Source organism: Coptis chinensis, chromosome 3, assembly GCF_015680905.1.
Source record: "Coptis chinensis isolate HL-2020 chromosome 3, ASM1568090v1, whole genome shotgun sequence".
NCBI classification, from domain to species: Eukaryota; Viridiplantae; Streptophyta; class Magnoliopsida; order Ranunculales; family Ranunculaceae; genus Coptis; species Coptis chinensis.
Window position 1 is genome coordinate 119,234,576 of NC_141458.1, and position 24,004 is coordinate 119,258,579.

At 34.8% G+C, this 24,004-nt stretch overlaps 2 long non-coding RNA genes, 2 other non-coding genes and 1 pseudogene across 5 annotated transcripts; all 5 read left to right on the forward strand.

Moving 5' to 3' along the window:
- The first annotated feature begins 964 nt into the window (after nt 1-964).
- Nucleotides 965-6,041, forward strand: LOC147513674 (uncharacterized). Of its 2 annotated transcripts, none has more exons than XR_015215583.1 (4): nt 965-1,108; nt 2,778-2,842; nt 4,816-5,479; nt 5,586-6,041. It is a non-coding gene; the product is annotated as an uncharacterized LOC147513674 (long non-coding RNA). The 2 variants fall into 2 exon arrangements; XR_015215584.1 differs by lacking the exon at nt 965-1,108 and adding an exon at nt 1,115-1,902.
- Nucleotides 1,402-1,501, forward strand: LOC147513675 (small nucleolar RNA snoR126). Its single transcript, XR_015219707.1, has one exon. It is a non-coding gene; the product is annotated as a small nucleolar RNA snoR126 (small nucleolar RNA).
- On the forward strand, nt 1,600-1,689 carry LOC147513676 (small nucleolar RNA snoR8a). Its single transcript, XR_015219713.1, has one exon. It is a non-coding gene; the product is annotated as a small nucleolar RNA snoR8a (small nucleolar RNA).
- A 9,533-nt stretch (nt 6,042-15,574) lies between the features above and the next one.
- On the forward strand, nt 15,575-16,001 carry LOC147513677 (cytochrome c oxidase assembly factor 5-like; annotated as a pseudogene).
- Nucleotides 16,002-22,590: 6,589 nt separating this feature from the next.
- On the forward strand, nt 22,591-23,131 carry LOC147513678 (uncharacterized). The gene is made up of 2 exons (XR_015215586.1): nt 22,591-22,735; nt 22,838-23,131. It is a non-coding gene; the product is annotated as an uncharacterized LOC147513678 (long non-coding RNA).
- The last annotated feature ends 873 nt before the right edge of the window (nt 23,132-24,004 follow it).

Below are 24,004 nucleotides of genomic sequence, written 5' to 3' on the forward strand. Positions count from 1 at the left end.
TCTTTCATCCTATCTTTCTCACCCCTTGTTCCGATGGTCGTTTTTTCTTGGTTCCACTTCCACTTCCATCCCCAACTTGTGTAGAAAATGGATCAATTGGAACGACACCAATAGTTGCCGACGGCGTTGTAGGTGTTGAAGGCATGACTTCGTCATCTACATCGAGAATGACGTTCGTTCGTCTCCTCGATGTAGTTGTGGACCGACTCTCCAATTCTTTATTCCATTTTTGGGCTATCCTTTAGGAGGACCCAACAATGCTCAAATTAAAAGTGTGTGTTATGAGCCAACATATATGTTGTTTTTGCCTCGACCAACCAATCTTGGATCGTTGTGCCACTTCTTGCGTCCTCTCCGAATACGAGATAATTCCCGCCCACCGGTTGCAAGCTTTTTGGATGTGTCCAAATCGAGTGGACACCGAATCCTTGCTTCTTTTGTTGTTTTCGCCAACTCTCTCTCGAAATTTCTCTAATATTATTTCCCAATAGTGTGTGACTAGTTGCCCCGCACCAACAGTTGGATCCTCATTAACATATATCCACGTTTTACAAAGAGCCTCGTCTTCTTGAATTAAAAAATTGGCGGACCTTGTAGATTTATTTTATTTTGATGTGGTTGCATGTTTATTTGGATTCATTGTTATACTTGGAGCAGTGATTGTTGTAGTTGTAGTATATAGAAATTGTATGAGAATTGGGAGCAAATGCTGAGAGAGTTGTGTGAAGTAGTTGTATAAATTTGCAATTTCAGAAAAACTAGCCGTTTTTAGCCGTTGGGATCCATTATCCCGAACTTAACATTCTTAAAAGTTTCCATTGGACTGGTTTTTCGAATTTGGGCTGCCAAATTTGGCTGAGCTGCTAAAAGACCTACGTGACACCTTTTAGCAGCCCATTATAGCTGCTCTTCATTGGACTTGCTCTTATTTACTCCTTATCACCCAAAGGACAGATACGTACTTTCATAGAACCGATAGCCCATTAGGGTTAGGGTTTCCCCGAAGTCCGAAATTTTGTAAGTTACTAGATTTGGGACTCTTGGTTGTCTATATAAAGTAACGCAAACTCATAACAGAGCTTCACCGCACGAACATCTTCAGTTAAAGGTTTAAACTCTTTTGTTTTTGATTCATATGCAACTTTGGTTCTTATATTCATAGATTTATTTTTCAATTGGTTTTCGTTAAATATTTATTTTTCTCCTTTTCGTTTGAGGGTGGTTGTTATTCTGTTTGCATTGGATCGATCAACCGATGTAATGTAAAATAACCACCCTGATATGGATGAGTGGCGATTAAAGCCTTTATCTGTCGAAATTTAAAAACTCAGAGATTTGGGTTACGCTCGCCTCCATATTTTTTGTTTTTGTTTTCTCTGTTTGCAAATTCTGTGAGAACTGTGGCTGTGATGACAGAAAACGTTTCTCGATACTGAGTCTTTTATTTAATTTAATTATGACATAAAATTTTGATGACTGTATTTGTGCGTGTCTGAGCCTATATATTATTTGTTTTTTCTTTTTAATTTATCAGGTAGTAGAATTGCTTTGATTACAATTACGATTATGATTAAAGAGAGATAAGAAACTGGTTTATTGGTGATTGCTATGATTATACAAATTCCTCGTACTGACTTGCTAATGCTATTGCATGACAGACTCCATATACACCCATAGAATATGAGCATCACCACCGCCAAAATAGTTTCACATTTTTTTTAGTTCATTTTTCTTATTTGGTGTTTGTTTGAATAATTTTACTAGGTAATTGGTTTTTAAACTTTGATTCGAGTTTTTTCTTCATTAAGAGTTTTAAACTTTGTTTAGCAGTACTTGCTTGAGCCGAAGCTACTGCAAACTGAGTAGTCCTTTTTTAGCCACAGCAATTGGTAGAAGTCGCTGGTGCGAATGAATATATGTTTTGTTTATTTCGGTATTTATGTTGTCTGCTTTCTAATAAAAAGTTAGGGTTAGACCAAATTGCAACCAGTCCTCAGAAATTCAAACTAATTAAATGTGGCAGTTATTAATTATTAGATGCTCTGTTTGGTTCGATGTATTTATATGGAATTGCATCTATTTCCATGTAACCACCCACAAAACAGTATTTGGTAGCAAAATGTAAATAGGTGGTTGATGCCATAGTACAAAATATCTCAATATATCGCAATATTTGGGGATATCTATTCAGATTTCAGAAAAAAAATATATAAATATCACGATATGTTCGATATGTTCAGAGATATATACGATTGCAAATATCGGTGATATTTTGACGATATTTACGATATTTTGAGATATTTGGAGATATTTGATTATTTTGTGTATATAATTATTTTATTTAATATTTACTATTATATTTTAAATAAATATAAATAATGTATCATGATATATCAAGAAATATCTACGATATTTGTCGATATTTTGGATATATCTACGATATTTGCATATGAAACAATGTCAAATATCTCCAAAGAGGGATATATTTACGATACATATCTAGAAATTGAATATTGATAAATACTCATATCCTGATATTTTGTACTATGGTTGATGCAACAAGTTGTAATTATATGCACTATACAAGTAGTTTCCGTGACAACTATACAAGTAGTTTCCGTGACATCCACTTGCAGACACAAGTAAATTGGATGTAATGTAATCAGATGTAATACAATCACATGCTATTTGCAACTGTTTGTCATTTGCAACTCGGTGCACCGAACCAAACAGAACACTGAGATTAAAAGCTGAATGCTATTATTTTCCTTTTTCAGGAGCGAGAAAAGGAGTTGGAATGTTTGTATGCTAGGTTTCATACTCTCCATATCCCTTGTCCCAGGTCTGTTTTACTACCAAAAATTAAATAAAACTAAGTGCCTAATTTTAATCATTGCCAATTATCAATTATCTATTTTGTGAAATTTAGTCATGTTTTATATGTGGAATGGTCATTATGCAAGAGCTGTCAAAGCAAAATGAATTATTTTGACCTACTAATCTTTGAAAAGGTCCCGATCTTTTTAGGGTAATTTTATTTTATGGTGACTAAGAGCATTTTTAGGAGAGAAATTAAGAAAATACCAAATTTTTGAACTAAATTAAACACCAAACTAAAAAAACACTATCTAACTTCAGGATAAACATCAAATATTTAATATCAAATGACGCGGTGGCCTCTTAAAAGCCCAAGCCCATGTGGTTTTCCAGAAACCGCACTTTATTTTTTTCTTTCTAAATCTCCGCATGATTGAAGCCCACACTCTAGCCTAAACCTATGCGGTGTTCAAAAAATTGCGTGATTTGAGAGAGATTTGATATAGCACCAAAGCTGGAACCAAATTTTGGCTGATTTGGTGTTTGGTTTGGTGTTTTCACTAACATGTGTCTCTTCGGAAATTTGATAGTATCTCACTTAAAGATGCTCTAAGAACTCCATAATCATACTAGGGCTTGTTATCGAATTGAACTGTTCGTGAGTAATTTGAGTTCGGTTCGTCAAAGGCTCGACTCAAGCTCATCCGCACAAAAATATGAGTCAAACTTGAGTTTAATTTAAAGTTCAATCTAGATAGCAAGTAGTTCGAGTTGGAGTACGAGCTACTCGATTTGGCTCGAGAAGCTCGTGAGCTATTTGTTTTATAAGCCCATACATAGTATATATTTTATAATTTATATGTCATTTTATACTTTTTATTCAACTGTAATTTACAATTTATACTAGTTTTAATGTTATATATATATTTTTTTGAGTTTGAGCTCGAGTTTAAGTTCAAACGAGCATAACTTAACTCGAGCTCGAACTTGCTAGAGCTCGTTATGTAAAACGAGTCGAGTCAAGTTGAGCTTGTCTATTAGTAGAACTAGACGAGTCGAGTCTGAGCTTTAATATTAAGTTCGAAGGTGAGTTCGAGTTGAGCTTTTGCATGTGCGAGTCGAGCTCGAGTATAGCAAAACTCGACTCGGGTAGCTCGATGACCAGCCCTAGCCAAGGCGGTGGATTATGGAATTAAAAGTGATGAAGGTTTCTTTTCTTTGTTCGTTTTTTGCTTTTGCTTGGTGTTGCCAATCATTGGGAAGGAATTTGTTTATCTTTCTTTCTTTTTTTAATTTATTATTATTGGACCGAAACTCATTGACCTGGTTCCCTTTTGCTTACGAAGCTTATGCTAAGGTTGGTTGCTCTGTCTGTTGGAATGGAAATTGTAACTTGTTAATGTCTTTTAATGTCTTAGTTGTTAATGTCTTTTAAGCAGGAAAAAAAAACGGGAAAAAATGTCTGTTCGTCTAGGACATAATTTTAATCATTTTTGCAGCCCAAAACCTTGTTTGTCTTGCATAGTTCATGTGAATACATCCAATTATGCGTGACATGTAGAAATGGAGGTATGACGAATGTATTTGGCAGACTATTGTAGATGTCCGGGTACCTTTTCTCATTGAAGGATATTTGGATCGTGAAAAACTAACCTCTTGGATCCTTGGTGGAAGGTGGTCAGAAGGTCATAGTTAACTAATTGAGTAGTGGTATAGGGTTTTGATTTATTTTAGTCATGTGTTCTTAGTTCTTTTAAATCTGAACAGTTTCACTTGGTGTCAACCAAATAAATTGTAAGGCGTGAGGTAGAGTTACATAGAAACAATTTGCCGTTCCCATATATATGACTTGATGCTTTGTTTTAATTTGCTATATATTGGAGTTGTTTGGGACTGGATAATGATTTACATTTTGGGCTAGACCACTCTCTGGCTCTATAGGATTATCAGCTGTTATTTCAACTTAGGCATCAACATTCTACCTTTACTTCTCTGTAGGGTTGAGCAAGTTATGAGATTTAGGGAGCTGATTTTTTGGGTGGTTATGCAGAAATGGAGCAAAGGCAAGTTGTTTGGTTATGAGCGCTTTTGGTAGTGTATGTCTGTGAATGTGTTTCCTCGAATTGATTCATAAGCTCGAAATGGTAAGAGCGCTCCTAATTGAGAGGTTGATGGTTCAAATCCATTTGGATCCAATTACGGGAAGGGAATTTGGTTTGTTGTTTGCAAATAAAATAGCTTGTGTAATACCACTCTATAGTTTGTTAATGCTACTGATAAACTATGATAGCGTATAATTGCAATTAGGCCAAAAAGATACTAATCTATTGTATTCCATTCATGTGGAGAAAATGATATTAGGATACGTTGTGATGTTACATTGTGATTGGAGGAAACGAGAACAAGCTATATATTTATTAGCGTTTGAGAGAAATGCAGTTGTAAGATAGATGGCATAGAGCCTTCATTTTATTAGCCTCTGTTTTTTCTTGCTGGGTAATATATACAGTATGATGCAATAGCTGTTGATCCTAAGGTACAATTTTTAATATGTGGCGACGTGGAGTAGCATGCACTTTTGGGTGCCACCATCCAGCGGAGAACTGGTTTTGTTGTGCTGCAAAGATGTCCACTTCCTTATCGTGAAAGAAACCATTCTCTAGTAAGTCACATGTATCCATTATTATATTTTCTCTTCATGTATCATAATTTATGCATGTGGAAGATTTCTAAAGGGCTTCTATGGTTATCTTGGTTGCTGGTTACAGTGATTTACTGAATTATCAACTTGGTGCTTCTCTTGTCATGCATACCTAGATGCTCAACCCATTTGGCAGTTCCAGCTATTTTGGAAATCTCTCAATCGCAGAGAGGACAAGCATATTCATATAGTTGAGAGGCAATGAAATTACCATCAGTACATAACAATACCAGCGCTGTGGCATAGAGAAATGAAGGGAACCTCACTATGTGTTTTTTTATTTTTTGGATACGTCTATTAGGATGATTTGGTGTGACAGGATATTTTATGGTCAAGGAATTGATGTGACAATGAATTGTTCTCTTCAGAGTTCAACCAAAGGAAAATAGAGTAAATCTGTAATCTGTTGAGCAAGCGTATTAGTTGAACACTTGAACTGCAGGTAAAGGAATTTATGAAACAATAAATTGTACTCTTCAAAGTTTAAACAAATGGAAATGGAGTAAATCTGTTGAAGATTTCAGAGCAAGAGCATTAGTACAGATCGCCACAGGTCCACAGACAGAGACAACCTGATACAGAGCCTATTGAAGAAATGGGCTCCGTGCAAAGGTTGCATATTTTTTATTCGTAAATAACTAATGGGGATCCACACCTTGGCGTTACCCAGCCTGTACCAGCCCACTTGCTGAATAGCTGATTACCCAACTAACAAATTTTGAGTTTTTGAAAGAGGGTGAGCAATTTGACTGAACCTTGTGAAACATTTGAAGTGTCAACTTCATTATGCATCTTGCCCAACGACGTAGTGTTATCAGTCCAAATCTTACTATTTAAAAAAAAAACAATAATTTGGTGAACAGTGGCGTTTTCCAATTATATTCCTATATGGTTTTAAAGAATGATTTGGTGAATAGTGGCATTTTTCAATTATATTCTTATATATGTCTAATTCCTATAAAGAAAACGAGAGCTTCAACAGTAAATTCATCACGCCATTAATTTGTTTTCCGATTTTATCTCTTGCCAAACACGAATAGTACATCTCAATGTCATTTTTTGTTTTATTATTTTATTATTTTGTCTTTTCACAGGAATAAAATGGTAGTATATGGTTTTAATTATTATTGGTTTTAATTATTATGATCTCAGACACAAAGACATTATGTAATTACTAGTTTTGAGCACGTGGCTACGCCAATTATCTTGTAATTGAAGATGCAAAATAAGGACAGAATCGTCCAATAATTTGTATTGACAGAGACAACTCAATCAAGAAAGTTAGCCCACGCCATCAATAAAGTAAGTTTCGTCTTTTACCGTTTAGCTCCTAAATAAATCAACTATTACATTTGTATTTAGCTGACTCTTATGTATTTTAAGATAGAAATTGGGGGTATAATCGTCTAAATTGGTGCGAACGGAATTTGCCATGGCAAACGGCTCACTGGCATGCGCCTCATTACAGAGTAGATTGTTGATGAAGGGATAAAATTCAGATGTTTCTCTCATGATTTATTACAATGCTTTTTATTTTACAAATAATTGTGAGATTGCCACTTACCCGAAAATTGGATTTTTGTGTTGTTAGGCCCAAACCAGTTGACCACACACGTGGCGTGCCAAATAAATGTTAGGTAGGGCAAAATTACACCTCTATCTCAACTATAGTCGGGAGAGAACAATCTGTACGAAGGTAGTTAGGGTACTTGTGCAGTCATTACTTCGTCCCAGACAAAGAGTTCAGGGTGTCTCTTTGTTTAGCTCTCTTGCTAAATTACACCATGGCGGTGCATAGTACATACTAATTATGTGGTCACAAAATAACTACATAACTAAATGTCGCTCGACCAGTTGATTGATTATTAGTTTTTTTTCCACTACAAATCACACATTTATATATTACAGAATTGAAAGGATACACTGAAAGTCTGAGCAATATTTGGGTAAAGTACCCATGTCAGAGAAACTATAAGCCTATTTAGCTAGATCATGAGTCTCACCATTAAAACATCTTCTTAACAATCTAAAACATGAAAAACTTAAATTTATTAGCAGTTCTTATACTTACTTTCGTAATGCTTTGTAAAGACTAAACAATATTAGACTCCTGAGAGCTCAAAGTGTTGATAACGTTGATATTGTCCCTCTAAAAAAGAATTTTTCCTTTTCCCAAGTGTTGTGCCAACTTCACTGCTATCTCAGCTGCAAGAAGTTCCCTCTCCTCTACTGACTTTGCTGTGAATCTCCTCACTGCAGCAGCAAATAAAACTCTTTTTTTATTCCAAGCCATAGCAGCAGCAGATCCTGACAGAGATCTATTATTGAAAGCAGCGTCAAACCTAATATTTACAGAATCAGGCATGTGGGCGGTGTTATTTATATGATAATGCAAAGTAGATATATTATTATTATTACTAGTAGATGTTGAAGCATGTGGGTATGGTTTGAATTTATATTCCTAAGTGTAGTATTAACATAAGAAGTAAGGTTTGGATTCTCCCTGTCAAAAGCTTTATGTCTTCTTTCCCACTGAATCATAGTAGCTATTAGTATAGACTCCATATCCGTTGCTCCTTTATCAAACTTCTCCAGATTCCTATTATCCCACATAGTTTGTATTAGGGTGTATGCATACATACCCAAATTTGCTATGTCAGGGTCTCAGGGACCTTGTTTTCACATCATTCCATGATTTCATCCACCCATCTTCTAATGGACCATCCTCTGTTGACCTCTGTTCGTAAACCCAGTGGCGAAGCAAACCACAAAGCTTTAGCCCAAACACATTAAAAAAAGTTGTGTTCCACCGTTTCTTTTTGCCTGAAGTAAAAGCAACACATAGTATCATTGTTTATAATCCTCTTCTGTATTTTCTCTCAAGTTGGCAATATGTCCATATATAATTTCCACATGAAAATGTGTTCCCTAGCTAGCTGCCAGACGAGCTCTCCAAATTCTTCTGATAGTTTTTGTTTGAAAAGTAGAGTCACTTCCCTCTCAATCCTTTGCTTTGAACATATGAAAAGCAGATTTGACAGAGAATTTTCCTTTAGTAGCGGGCCACCAAGTTAACTCATCCTTTCCATCATCATATAATCCTTTGCTTTGAGCATATGAAAAGCAGATTTGACAGAGAATTTTCCTTTAGTAGCGGGCCACCAAGTTAACTCATCATTTCCATCATCATGTGGTCTAATGTGTGTTCCCTTGATAAGCCCTGCTACTATAGGATCAAAAACTTCGTCAATAAGTTGATCATTCCATGTTGATCCTTCCTTATTCATGAGATTTTTTACTTTTCAAGATTATTTCGGATCCCCACAGGTGGGTGCAAATCTTTTATCGATTATAGGGTGATCATGGAGCATAAGCCAAGGATCATTGAACACAGAGATGCGAGCACCATCCCCGATGGTCTAGATAGACCCTTTATGCATCAGATCAAAACTTTTATTGACCCCTCTCCAGAAGTAAGAGGCATTAGGTTGTAACTTATGTTCTGTCCCCATACCTTTTTTTCCATAAGCCGCATAAAAAGTCTTAAACCATATGGAATTCTCATCCTTTAAAGCTCTCCAACTTTGTTTGGCTAATCGAGCTTTGTTCATATCAGAAAATTTTCTGAAACCTAGTCCTCAAAGGGACTTAGGTTTGCAAAGTTTATCCCACTTAATAGTGTTGATACTCTTAGATTCATCATGCCCATGTCACCAAAATTCCCTTACACACTTTATCCATATTGTCACAAACAGATATAGGGAGGGAATACGAGGTCATGTCATAAAGGGGTGTAACTTGAGCTACAGCTTGTATCAAAATTGTTTTACCAACTTCGGATAAAAGTCTGGCTCTCCAACTTTTTATCTTATTATGTACAATATCCACCAAGTAATCAAAATCAGCTTTCTTACTGCCCGTGAGTAAAATAGGTACCCCTAAGTATTTATCTTTATTTGAAAAATCTCTCATGTGCTAGTATTTTCTCAAAAAATTTCTATGTTTAGTATGCACGTTTCTACTAAAATAGATATTAGATTTGTCACAATTGATCTTTTGGCCAGAGGTCATACAATACTCATGCAAAATATCTTTAAGAACACCTGCTTCACTTAAAGAAGTTTTAGTGAAAAACAATAAATCGTCAGCATATAGTAAATGAGCAATGAGAGGAGCATACTTCCTAATTTTAATACCATGTATAACATGATCATTTTCAACTTTATTAATCACTAGGGTATGCCCGTGCCTACGGTCCGCGAGACCTCGACGCGCCTGCGACATTATCCCGACAACTCATCGGCTTACCGTGCATAGGCATTACGCATCTTAGGCGTAAAATATTGACACAAGACCAGGTGAAATAACTCAATTTATAAATACAAACCGCCCATGAAGGCCATCCCAATTACCCATTATCTATAAGCCCAAATCAATTGGCGCTAACGGTTTATGGGCTAGCCCAACAATTTATAAGTCCAAATTGCAATTGTTGACTTTTGGTTGATTTTGGATAGATCCCATAAGATTGATTACACTTAACAAAATTACACAAACTCTCCAAACACTTGGATATGCCATGTCACAACTTAGAAAAGACAATGACAACCATTGGATGGAGTCTCTGCGGGCTCCACACCATTGCTTTTTATTAGATACTAGGATGCGCCTTGCCTCGACCCAAGAGACCTCGGCAGCGCCTAACTACCCCGACAACTTCGTCGCCTTCTCCGGTAAAGGCGTACGCATCTTAAAGCAAAAAATATTGACACAACAACTCAATTTATAAGCCCATCCTCAAGGCTATCCCAATTACTCATTATCTATAAGCCCAACAGTTTATGGGCTAACCCAACAATTTATAAGCCCAACCGTAATTGTTGACTTTTGGTTGATTTTTGGACAGATCTCATGGTATTAATTACACTTAACAAAATTGCACAAACCCTCCAAACACTTGGATTAGCCATGTCACAACTTGTTAAAAGACAATGACAACCACTGGATGGAAATCTACAGGCCCCACATCATTGCTTTTTATTATATAGATGCGAGAGAGAGCTTTAAAAATAAGAATAAAAAGATAAGGAGATAAAAGATCCCCTTTGAGGGAAGAACTGTTCCAAAAGAGAGCCATTAAGGAGCACTTTAAAAGAAACAGAAAATAAATATTGATTAATAAAAATTAACCATTTTTCACATAAACTAAGCTTTTCAAAAATATTATTTAGAAAAAATTACTCTACTCTATCACAAGTCTTAGCCATATCAAGTTTTAAAGCTACTCAACCTTTCTTCTTCTTATACATGTTCTTCATGTTGTAAAACACTTTACTAGCAAGGCCTATGTTATCCTCTATATTCCTACCCTTGGCAAAAACTCTTTGGAAAGGGAACACTATCTTATGAATACGACACTTTAATCTATTAACTAAAATTTTTGAAATAATTTTATAAACAAAATTGCAAAGAATGATAGGTCTAAATTTTGAAATATGTTTAGGAGAGGAAATTATAGGAATTAAATAAATAAAAATTTCATTGAACGGTTGATTGATTCTGAGTAAGCAGTAATTTCTCATATTTTTGTGGAAGCATGAATGTATGATGTTTAAATTGCAGGGGTTGGGGTAGGTTGGATTTGTTAATAAACATCTAACTAGTGGTTATCCAATTAATTTGTATGATTTGTGACCAGTTGATTAAAATGTGGTTTGATAGAACAAGCTTCATAATAGTAGGGTATGCAACTATGCATGTATTGAATGGATGATAAGAATACATATGAACAGAGATGAATTTTTATTTAATCGTGAGTCACTCAAGATCTAAATCTCAGAATATTTATTATAAGGAGTCACAATTTAGAATTATTGTATTGTCATATCCAATAGGTTTGGAATTTATTGAACCAATATACATAATAAAATTCAATTGCTCTAACTCACAACTCACAAGTAATGTGAGATTGTCAATGGTGAAAGATGAGAAGCAAGTGCATCCATCTTTTCGAGTTTTTGACTTGCCATCTTTTATGAACCTTCGTCGTCGTCATTGTACTGTTAGCTGGGGTCTGGGGTCTTTGATGTGTGAAGAATTTAAGACGGTTAGTTATGCTCCCCTTGCTACATTTTAGATGGACTTTTATATTTCAAAGGGACACTCTAGGTCTGCGGTATACTCGAACGTATTATTATTAGTCTCAGGCAGCTCTCTGTCAACTTTGAAATTAGTTGTGTCGAATGTAGAATTGCAATTACAAATCCAAATCAAACTGGGAATTTAATTGCAACTAGTTTGACATTCGTGGCATCTATTTAACGTTCAAAACTTCAAATACAAAACACAGCCTTACTTAATTTCTCTTTAATTCTTCGGAGCTCAAAGAAGTGTCCCTGCTACTGTAGATCTCCCGCAATACTCCTAGTAGACTATCACCACAACACCAACGAATCTGACACAACTTAAAGTGACCGATTTGTGGGAAATGTCATTGTTAAAAGAGACATGACTGCTATCGTATGTTCAGAGAATAATTCAATTGTCATTTCATTTAAGCCATTTATTGCATGATATATACGACATACCTCCTATACGAAGTTCTCTTATACCTTTTTAATAGTTAATGCTCGATAGAATCCTTTACTCAAACTTTTTTTTTAGTCTTTCCTCTTTATGTTATCCTATTTGGTAAAACTTAAATCCAGTTAATTTGCACAAGGCACACTTAAATACTTAATGTCCTTTTAATCACCAGCTTGTTCGTTCTTTTGGCACCTGTATCTCCAGAAATGGAGATAGGAACAATGTAAAGAATGGTTCCGATATGACGGTCTTAATTCTGTATGATGTATATTTAATCTCAAAAACTTAGCAACCATACGAATATTAAGAATCCTGTTTTGATATTGAATATATTGCAGTCTCCTTTTAATTGTTTTAAGTATCATCAGTTTTATTTGGTATATAAAAAGCATTAATAGTACAAAGTTACATTTCTCAGAACTAAGCCTCGCTAAGAATTAAATATATATTTACTAATATGACAATCTGTTTATTATGAGCAATGACTTATCTCAAGGGATTTTAACCCCAAAATTATTCAAAACAAACTAAATGCTCCCATTCTCTAGATCCCACATTGATACCTCATTGTCATCTCGTTAGCAGGGTGGATTGCCAGTGAAATTCGTCATAGTTCCCGATAATGTTACTCAATCATATCGAAGACACGAGCACATGCAATTTATAGAGTCCTCGATCACATCACAAACACGAGCACAATTTATAGGGTCCAATTATACAGTGTGAGACGATGTGGATATATCATGGTATGCCTCCTGCACATACTCACTTTTTGAGAAATGCTAGTGCAAGTAAGCTAGATGGTCAATTTCTATTGGATTCTACAACTTAACTGATCCGGTATTTTTTTCCATAATCTTTTTCTAATGGATCGGGTTAACTTATTCAGTAAAATTTTCCATTAACTTTTCCTAACACATGGATGGATGGTTGCAATTGGGATCCTAGGACTAGGAGGCTCGGACATGCTATGAGTTTTGGTTCTGTCAAAATAGAACTCTTTAAAAGGATTAATTATATCATTCTTAAATTAAACACAAACTAAAACGCAGAATACGCAAAATATGCAAAATACAATGGTAGAGAGTGTGGTTTATCATGAACTGTTAAGGCTAAAAAGGATATATATATATATATATATATATATATATATAGCTAAAATTCGCGGACCGTAAAAATTCGATACGGAAATTATTCATCAAAAATTTGAAATTTTGAATAATAATACGCTTAAAAATTTGGTCAAAAAAACGCCAAACATATAATTCATCTTTTATATGCATATAATACAAAAAAAAAACGGATATACTTTGTGGCATTACAAGTTTAGAATACAATAATTTGTCATAATTGCTTATTAATTGCACATACATAACTCAATTTTTCATTTATATTTACTTGCTAATACTTTAGTTTTTCGATATTCTTTAGGTATGGAAAATTCTAATTTAAGTGGATTTTCAACATCATATTTTTTATAGTATGTTTTTTTTATTTTAAAAATAGGGACTTTATTATTTGGCAATTATAAGCCTGGATTATAGAATTCGTGTATTAATCCATAAGTTTAAAACGTTCGCCATATTATTTATATTATACGTAAAAATATATAAAACGTATATAAAATAAATATTAAACGCGAATTTACTAGCTATGGAGGAGGGATTTGGAAAGGCTTTGTGACAGTCAATAAACATTCAAGGTTGTTGTTTTCTAACAATAAAAGAAGAGAAAATCTAGTGTGTGCAGAAGAGAGTGGTGTAGTTAATGTAGGCCACTCATCACACCAAAAAATATGTGTATTGCATCACGAATTACTGCATAAAAGCCCAGATTGACTGCACTAATTTTTCTCTTACCGCTCATCCTAGATTTTCTCTTTTAATAATGGTAGTCAAGTGAGACAAAGGAGAAAAAAAAAAAAAGTTTAACTGATGCGGGGTTAGAAAAAGGCAAAATAAACTTTACGGCATTGACTAAATTCACTATAAAGTAAGTCAGATACTCAATCTCACACTTTCTCCAGATTATCTGTGTTTTTTTCTGTCAGAAAGATTCATCTCTAACTGATCCGGTAGTCACGCTCCCAAAGTCCAAATCCTAGTTCCTGCCTCATGCCCACAAAGTTCTCTTTGTTCTATTGCGAGATTTTTGTTTGTGAAGTTAATCTTATTATAATGGGCATTAACAAAAGAACTTGGTTGCCAAGGCATTCAACTTGAAATTTGTTTGGGAGTTTAAACTAAAGTTATAGGAATGCTCCCAGACTGAAGGTGCGCCTCACACCCGTTTAATGAGACCAGCATTTCCTAAACCTAGAAGCCCCAAAGGGATTTGCACTTTGAGAGGTACGACCTCTTGCAAGTGTCGGTAATTTGGTATAGCCTGAACCATGTTGTAGGTGCGGCCAAAAGCTATGAAACTCGGTTTGGGATTGTTGAAAATGAATGTTGTTGAAACCAAGGCCCAAAATATCAATATCGATCAATATATCGGTATACCTAAAAACCGATATATATATCTGATATATTGGATATTTTGGTGACCATTCCAAACTATTTAAAATATTGGAAATATTGAACATATAATATCAAAAATATCGGATTTATATTAAAAAATAGTCAAAAAGTTAATCGATATATATTGTAAATATCGAATATATCAATTATATCGGCAATATAAAGTTTTATATCAGAAATTCTGATATATATCGGAAAAAGGGTTCTATATTCGGTGGATATATGTCGGAAATATCAATATCGGTATACCAAAATACCAATATATATCGACGATATATCGGAGATATTTTGGTCCGTGGTTGAAACAACTAAAGATACACATATAAACTGATTGTAATTTATTTTACGCAAAGAAAAAAAAAAACAAAAAACTAAAATCTAAACACTTGAATACATAGATGGATCCAAGGGGTGCAATTTTGGAAAAAAGTACATCTAAAACCATTATTGCACAGTGGGCGAAAATGCTCATCTGCGATTTCAGGAGGCCACATCAGCACAATTTTTAAGTAGGTACCCAAAGTTAATTAAAAAAAAAAGCAATATTTTAATTATTTACAATTCAGCCCTTACTAAAAATTATACCAAACGTTGGATTTGCTTTCGAGATTGGTTATATGTTTTGAGATCCATAAAATCATGAGAAAACAATTACACGCCAATCAAAATTATGATTCGTGATATACCTACGGAACATTAAAACACACAAAATGATTAAAAAAAAAAAAAAAAAAACCATTAAGCCTCAAACTAGAATCCTCAAAAATGAAAAACCTTCACCGAGAAAAACCTTCCCATCGCCTCAAACTCCAAATCCTAAAAAAAAAAAAACCTTCAATTGAAAATAGAAAACTAACCCAAAAACTTTTTCTTCTAATTCTTAAGTTTATGATCCGAGCTATCAACATTCATATCTCTATATAGGGGTTGGCGAGCCCGAACGGTTTTATTCATGGCTAAATCTTGCAAAGGGTTGGCAATGGAACTGGTAAAGTGTCTTAGTGAATCCGAATCGTGTTAAGGTAACACCTCTTTTGTTTCTATAACCAAACGGCTTATTCAGTTGATAAAAATTTGGTATGTTATTGTAGGTTGAAAACAAATCATATAGGGAGTGTGCAGGTGAAAAGACGCCATCCATATCCACCGAGTGTGTCGGGGTTAAGGGAAACTTATTTCAATTGCAAAAGAGGCCGGGTATGTTTCCTTTTCCCATTCTTTTGGAGATTTGATTCCGATGGCCAATTCCCATTTTCTTCATTTGTTTCTCATTTACACATATTTACAATGAAGAGACAAAAACAATGATGTGGCTCATGTATAAGTTTTACGGCCGTATGTTTGCCACTTCTGAGCAGGTTGAAGTAGGCAAAGAGTGACTTTGAGAACTCTTGCTTTAAGGATGTCACCAAAAATGTTGACTATGAGTGCTTTGTGATTGTATTCATTTGTAATTAGAGGCAGGAGTTTGAATTTGACAAAGTACATTGTGTGTTTTCATCTATAATCATAAACTAGATATTTAAGAGTTTGTTCGTGGTGGCTGGCCAACCATTTTACTTCTAGGACTACGTTGGTCACTAATAATAGAGTCCCGTGTTATAGAGGGATGATCGTTTAGTGTGAGCAAGTGGCTCAAATTTTATAGTAACAACAGATTTGAGAGGATGAGAACCGGATACGAAAGGGATTTGATACTTGAGTTTCCACTTAACCGGATTACGGGCGTCGTTGGTTTTATCCAAGAAAACTGCTGCCATCCGTTTCATTCATCTTAAACACAATGCCGAGAGGTTTGAGGATCTTCATGTTTAGGATCCGTAGGGTTAAAAAAAGAAAGATTATTGTGATGTTATTGATACAAATCATAACATATTTATAAATGCTACATGGTTTGATAAGTTTTCTGCTCTTATCATATGGTGATCATGTGGTATATATAAGCTAAGGTGGAGATTGTTGTTAGAGAAGGTGATCAAGATGGTTGAACTATTAAATCTACAATTAGCGAGGTTAGCGCATCTGATTTGGTTCTAGGTCTCCATGATCAAAGTTTTTTACATAGGTAAGTCAATTTGGATTTTGTCAATTGTATATACAAATGTGTTATGAGTTTCATTTTTGAGTTTGTTAAATGAATCATCACTAATTAGGACGTTTTAATGTTTGATTTAGTATGTTCCCCCCTTTTTTTTTTCCACGATTACAATTTCTATTGATTCGTGACCAAAGCCTTTTAATGCTTCGAGCTGAGCATTATTGGTTCTTATTGAATGTGATGTGAAACCTGTATATAGGAAGGAGAAGGGTATCGAAGTCAAGTCAATCGATATTACTAAGAGGATGTGCACAACTGCACATGCATGTCACTAATGGTTAGACCCATTAATTTAGGATCTTCGCACCGGTTTTCAAAAAAGTAGCCGTGCACACGCGGTATTTTTTAAAAAAATTCTGCTCAAGGATCATTATATGAGCAATTATTATAGACACTACCCCTGTCCCATGGTATATGTTTGGGCTGGAGGATTGAGATTTGATTTGGACTCAAGTTTCTTTTCCGTGACACAACAATCGATTTTATTGATAGATTTCTAAATGGATTTATAGATAATTATCTAAAATAACTCTGTTTTACAATTGTTTTAGATAAGACAACGCTCTTTAATACCAAAAAGGAATGATATACAATGTAGGAGGCCTCGACAAGTGAAGCCGACTGGTCTTGGCGCGTTAGTGGAAGCGGATGTTGGTCTCTCGCCTCGAGAAACACTTTTGGCATGTAGAAAACATTGTGTCGAGTATTAATGATTAGGCCAATGAAATTACTCGATCGTCTCAAGCTCATTATAGTTGCAATTTGCATTGGACTTTCACGATTAGTCTGCTACTCTGAATTTGAAATTATTTGTACGGTGATAGCTGATACATTGCCACTGATATATATAGCACGATGTTACCTACATGGGTACCTACATAACTACAAATAGCACACACACTTAACATACACTTATACACTTAACACACTTACCATATATTCCACGAATTACATAATTGGGTACTTTTGTTTGCTGATTGGACTCCACATGGGCATGCGGCATAACATACGATACTACCCGTGGAATGTAGTAGTGGTCGATCTTTCCATCTTGGACTTAAACAAATTGTATATCGGTTTCACCATCGTAAAGTATCGGAGGATGTTCAAGGACATACCTATTGACTGCAGGGTTTGAGAAAAAAATGATTGTGGATATTGTTCATCTTCTAAATATATTTCGAGGACAAAGAAAATATTTCTGCAAAGCGACAAAAATACTCGTTATGGAAGGTTTCAAATCGATATCTTCCAGTTTATGCGCCTCAAGAAGATGTTGAAGGAAGGGAGTCTTTTTCTCCCGATGCCTCCCCGTGTGAGCTTCCGAGAAGTTGCATCATTAAAATCATTTAATCTAATTACCAATAACATTAGTGAAAATCATTTATGGAACTAGGCTTTTATTAAAAGGACTGAAAATAATCTACTAGCTAATTTAACATGTATTTACTTTTAAATCTTTGATTCATTTTAATTTTCCGGATAGTGTTTTTGTGTTCAAGTGTTTACGTTTTCGTTTGTGATTTGTCCGTGTGTGTGGTTGGAATTTGCATCACCCACTAATTAACAGTTTTAAATACAATATGGATGTTAAGGATGAGTAAGGAAAAAGTAAGAAAGAAATGTGCACATGTGTTTTAGAGAAACTTTAAATATCTAAGGGAAATATTGATTCTTTAGTTATGTTAATATTTTTCTTCCCGATGTCGCAATTTATTGTAATCAAGGTGGTTTTATAAATGACATTAGTTCGAAAGTAGTAATCGAGGATATATATCCGAATTCATCGCGCTCATCTAACTATTGCATCTTGATTTCTATGGGGGTATGAGTGTATGACCCACTCCCCACCACAATACTGAGTGGGAGAGGGGGGAAAGATTAAGAGTTTCTTCATTTAATAATTTCAAATATCCGGTAATAAAATGATTCTGACAGGAAAAATTTATGAACTGGAGCAGGCTACTTCACCAAAAGGAGAGCATTTGGGTGGTGTCAGTCGCGATCGTGCAAGGGGGAACAGAATGAACAAAATGTTACATATTCCAAAAGGAAACTATTCCTATATGTCTAGAAACTATTTTAGCCCCCTGTTGTGCATCGCATCTTTCTCTCATGTCGAGGCGGTATGAAGCGAAATCTTTGAATTGGAGCACCTCTCTCAACCTACACAAGATTCTCGCAAAAAGTTTCACAAATGTGGTCTTAAACGAAGAATTCAAGGAAGATCACGAATGCTTTCTTTCTTCAGGTACATTTAGTGCCACTTGGGCAGCCAAGAAGGATGGATAAACTTGGCATATATGGTACACAATGGCAGCAGATTGAGTACCTTAAGGCAACTAAAACACGGACCAACTATAAAGCGAGCCATATGACATAGAAGGACCGAATTTGGACTCAATGGAATTTTCAGAAGTCCCAGATGTGGAGAAAACTTCATCTTGGCGGGAGAAATTCCCAAAACGTTGGGTGATTGTACTACTATGTTTTCAAAGATTTCTCCTCCGCAATATGGATCGTGTAAGCTATACCACGAGTCCTTACCTTCCGATGCGTAGTTACCATTGGTTGTTGAACCTACAAATTGTGGCGTACTCTGCATTGTGTATAATATAAACTATCCATGGCGGTGAATATGAGCATTGCCATACTTCCGATGTCTGCAGAGTACAACCGGAATCCTGAAACTGTTGGTCTAATTCAGTCATCCTTTTTTCTCGGGCTATCTACTCACACAGTGCGGCTTGGTATATGACCGAAACTATACATGAACAGATATGGGATTAAATTTTGCTAATCCATTTTGCGATTCGCGATTTTGTAGTTCAAAAATGCAATGAACTACTGATTGGTTGAGTTTTGTAGACCTGCTTTGAAACTTATGTGGGATATCCTAATCTACGTAATTGGCCACTTGGAACTTTTTTCAATTTCTTACATGTGGAAGACAATATTATGTAATACTCACACAAAACAACTGCAATTTATTTAAGAATTCTGAGAGTTAACTAATGTACGGAAAAGAAAGTGGAATTCAAGAAACCAATAAACTGAAATAATTCTCAAAAGCATTTCTAAGTAGCGAGAATCAACAACGTAATTTTTGTAGTACCTTGGCCATATCTCTTCTTAAAATCGAAGATGACTCACTTTGGAGGAGTGGAGGACAAAAGCAGAAGGTTATAGATGTACCTTTGATAAAAGTACAATGGGGTAGCAATTCTTGATTGTTTCACCAAAGATATAGGCTTTTATATACCTATACCAGTCCACATGATCACCATAGAAGTACTTATGCTCATACTTTTAGTTCTATATACACGAGGCTTAAGTCATAGGCTGCACATTGTATTATATGAACTGTTTGTGACTGAAATATACATGTATTTGTATTCTCATGGATCCACCTAGATACCGTTGCATTTTTTCTGATTGGTACAATCTTTATAACTTTGAGAAGCTTGCACAAATTACAGAGTACTTCATTGTATGTCTATATATACATGTGTGTATCAAACACATAAGAAATGGAAGTAATAATGGTTTAATTCCCTGCATAATTTTGATAGATCATATGTGCCAAGCTTATAAGAAATTAAGTGATGGATTAAGCCTTCATTATACTGTTTATTTATCTTCCTATTTTTATATAGATCATTTGGACGTCTTTGGAATGGTTAAGAACTTTATTTTAGGCTCTTCATCATACATTAACATGTCTTCCTGTTTTTCAAATAGATCATTTGGAGGTATATGGGCGACAAGATTTAGATCTAATTTTATTTTATTTTTTATAATTTAATCTTTTTCTTTTCTGCTGATTTATAAATAATCGATTGTTGGTTTGCAGATATGGCGGGATTAGCACCGTAAGGATCTCGATTCGATGGTAGTCGATTATGATTCAAGATGAATGATTTGTATGTTTTCTTGGATTTATATATTTGAGCTTTTATTATTGGATGTGGAATATGATATTGTATTTTTGGGTTTTGATTGGATGTGTGTAGACTCACTTTCTTGACGGGTTTTGATGCAATGAATTTGCAAGAGAACCTTCTCGGGGAATTTATGCTTATGGTAAGTATCGATTCGCCTTTCGGTTTTCATAAGCATGTGAGATATTTTCTTTGGGAGTTTGAGAAATATTCGAATAATATTTTTTAGCCTGGTAATCTTGGTTGAATTTACAAGGAAAATCGAGTTTGTTGGGTTTTTTTTTGAATGATTATTTGGCGGTATGTGTTGCATAAGTCTGCTTTCATCTCATTGTGTTGCATTATCTGTTGTAAATAGGTGTTTTGCATATTGTCTTTGCATCATGAGTAGCTCTTGGTTCTCCTAGAAATAAGAATTCCATGTGATTTACTTTTCTTTTTGTTTTGTAAGTTTTGAGAAGCCCTCTGCTATTCAAAAGAAAGGGGAATGTACCATACGCAAGGGGCTTGATGTGATCCAACAAGCCTGATGCGAACAGGAAAGATCGCTACTCCCTCCTACTACGATAGCATCAAGATGTTTGTACTGGATGAGGCTGATGAAATTCTCTCCAAAGGTTTTAAGGATCAGGTCATTCCTTTTATCCCTTGGACTCTTTGTGTATGTTATCATTAATTATAATTTTGTCACGTCTTTCAAAAAATTATAGGGTTTACATTTGGCACATATAATAATCAGCCTGTCATTGAGAGGGAACATGAATATGATCATTTAGATGAACTGTATGTATGATCATTTAGGCAAAATCGTGTATGTGCACCTCAATTAGTAAATTAAAAATGACATTTGGAATAGGAAAAAAAAAAAAGAATACAGTTTTATCAAAAAATTAGCACAATAAGGATTTAAGCTTACGTGGCCACCATGAAAAATGCCAACGTCTCTTTCTTTAATTTCTCCTCATATATATCATCATTAGCTGCATAATCATCCTAATGAAAATACACATAATTAAAGCATGACACGCCAAACTTTTAATAGATTTGACATCCCATAGAGATAGACAAAATACATGTAAGACATACCAGGTCAACTACTTTGACAACTGTTTTTTCGTACCTAGCCTTAATCTCTTCTGCCAATGCTGTCACAAAAAGTGATTCAACAACATATACATAGTATTATTACAACATATACATAGTATTATTCTTATTTTTTATAAACAAACTTGGAAGTGATTAGTAATAGAGAATGAAGATGGTTGTGAACTTAAATCAAATATATCATTCTACTAACAATCATAACCTATACTAACATTCGCCATTGCCACCTCCATATTTTTGAAGAAAATAATAGTTCAAACAAAAATTTCAATTTGAGTCCACTATACAATATACTACATCTTTCTGCAGCCTGATAGACCAGATGAAATTGATAGAGTAGAAGCCGCTGGTGGAAGAGTCATAAATTGGAATGGCTATAGAGTACTTGGAGTGCTTGCTACTTCTCGATCCATAGGTATGTCCAATGATTTATCCTTTAAGAAATGGAATTAGTCTTACTTCCTGCTTTGTTTATGCTATCTTCCGAGCGTAATTAAGATCTAAATATGATGAATGTAAGCGATCAATACTTTAAACCGTATGTGATTTACGTCACCAGAAGGTCGGCATAACAAAGCGAACGGAAAAAGACGAGTTTGTCATATTAGCAAGGGACGGTTTATATGATGTTATGTCAAATGAGATGGCTTGCCAGGTTGTAAGGCATTGTCGAAATGGTCAAATTGGGAGAACATTTGCAAATTCCACCAAGGTTGTAGTTTTATAATTTTCTTCTACTTGAGCTTTGAAGTTTCAATTTTGAAAAACAAATTGTACAATGATACTTTCCATATGTATTTATGTTTCCATTTTCGGCTTCAAAAGGGTACCAACTCGAACTACTCCTGTGAGTAATCTTATGGTCCAACTCGAAGCAGCATGTAAGCGTTTAGAAGAGATTCACCTTATTAGCGATACTGACAGTACATCCCAAAAATGCAAATAACGATTGAATGTCCTCGACTACTAGGTGAACGTATAATTTTCATTCTTTCTTTTCGTAAGCTTTCATGCTTTGGTAGGACTCCAGTATAAGAGTTCACAAATAATTCACGTTGTTTGTTTGTTTTAGAAAAAGGACGAATATTACAAATAAGGTTCACTCACAACTGCTGTGGTGATGGAGGTTTTCACCAGACCCAGCAAGTAAACCAAGGCCGATTGCCTAAGTAAAAAACTGAATGTGGATCTTTAGTTTTGGTTATGTTGCAAATTGGCATTTTAAAGTTGATCTTTAGCTCCATAGAAGAGCACTTGAATGTGAAATACATCCCAAGAGATTCGTGGTTCAAATCCACCAAGATCCTGTACTATTGTCCATAATTTGAGTAGTATATTAAGTAAGATTAGTCATTGGTTTTTAACAGATATTATGTAGTTATTATTCTTTTAGATTGTTGAAATGTGAGGTTCGACTAATTTATTTTTATATTTTTTTTTAAAATTTCAGATTTTCCTTTTTTTTTTTTAAGCTATAAAGGTTCCCTAATGATCTATCATTCCATCTCACTGTTTTTCTTCCCGTTTTTTACATCCCCATGTCGCCAAAATGGACTAAGCCAGTTAAGTATAGTTGACTCTAATAATTTTATAAAAATTAAGCCTAAAATACAGGTAAACCCAAACGTTTAAAGCATACAATAAAACAATCCCGGCCATGCCGGGTGAAATGCTAGTACCTTATTAGTAATTTGCTCGAAAAATGGCTAGACTAAAGGGATTCGCACCCCTGAGATTTAAGTTTTATTACCCCTCCCCCACAGTTCAACAATAGTTCTCAACTACTGCACCCCTGGATGTTGAATCTGGTTCCGTCCCAGGCTCCCTGCCCCTGAATGGATCCTAAATAGTAACTGAATTTTTTTGTAATTCCTGAAAAAATTCCGTCTAATTGATGCATCTACAGTCAGTCAGTCACACACTATCCCAAGTACTATCAACAGTTGGAATCATATGTATGTATGTCACGTGGAGTAACTTATTTGAGTATGGAGAGTTAACACCAAAATAAGGGTGTGCACAAAAAAAAACTCCTTAAGTATACGTTTCGTTTCAGATCCCAAATCTAAGAGAGAAAGAGAAAGAAAACGAATAAAATTACACTCTTTCATCTCTCTCACTGTATCTCCACTCTGTAAAAATTTAGTTCTTTTTCACAGTTTGCATGTAAAATTTATTAAAAAAGTATGAATAAAGAAGAAACTTTCACACAAAGTAAAAAAAAGCAGATGGATATGCT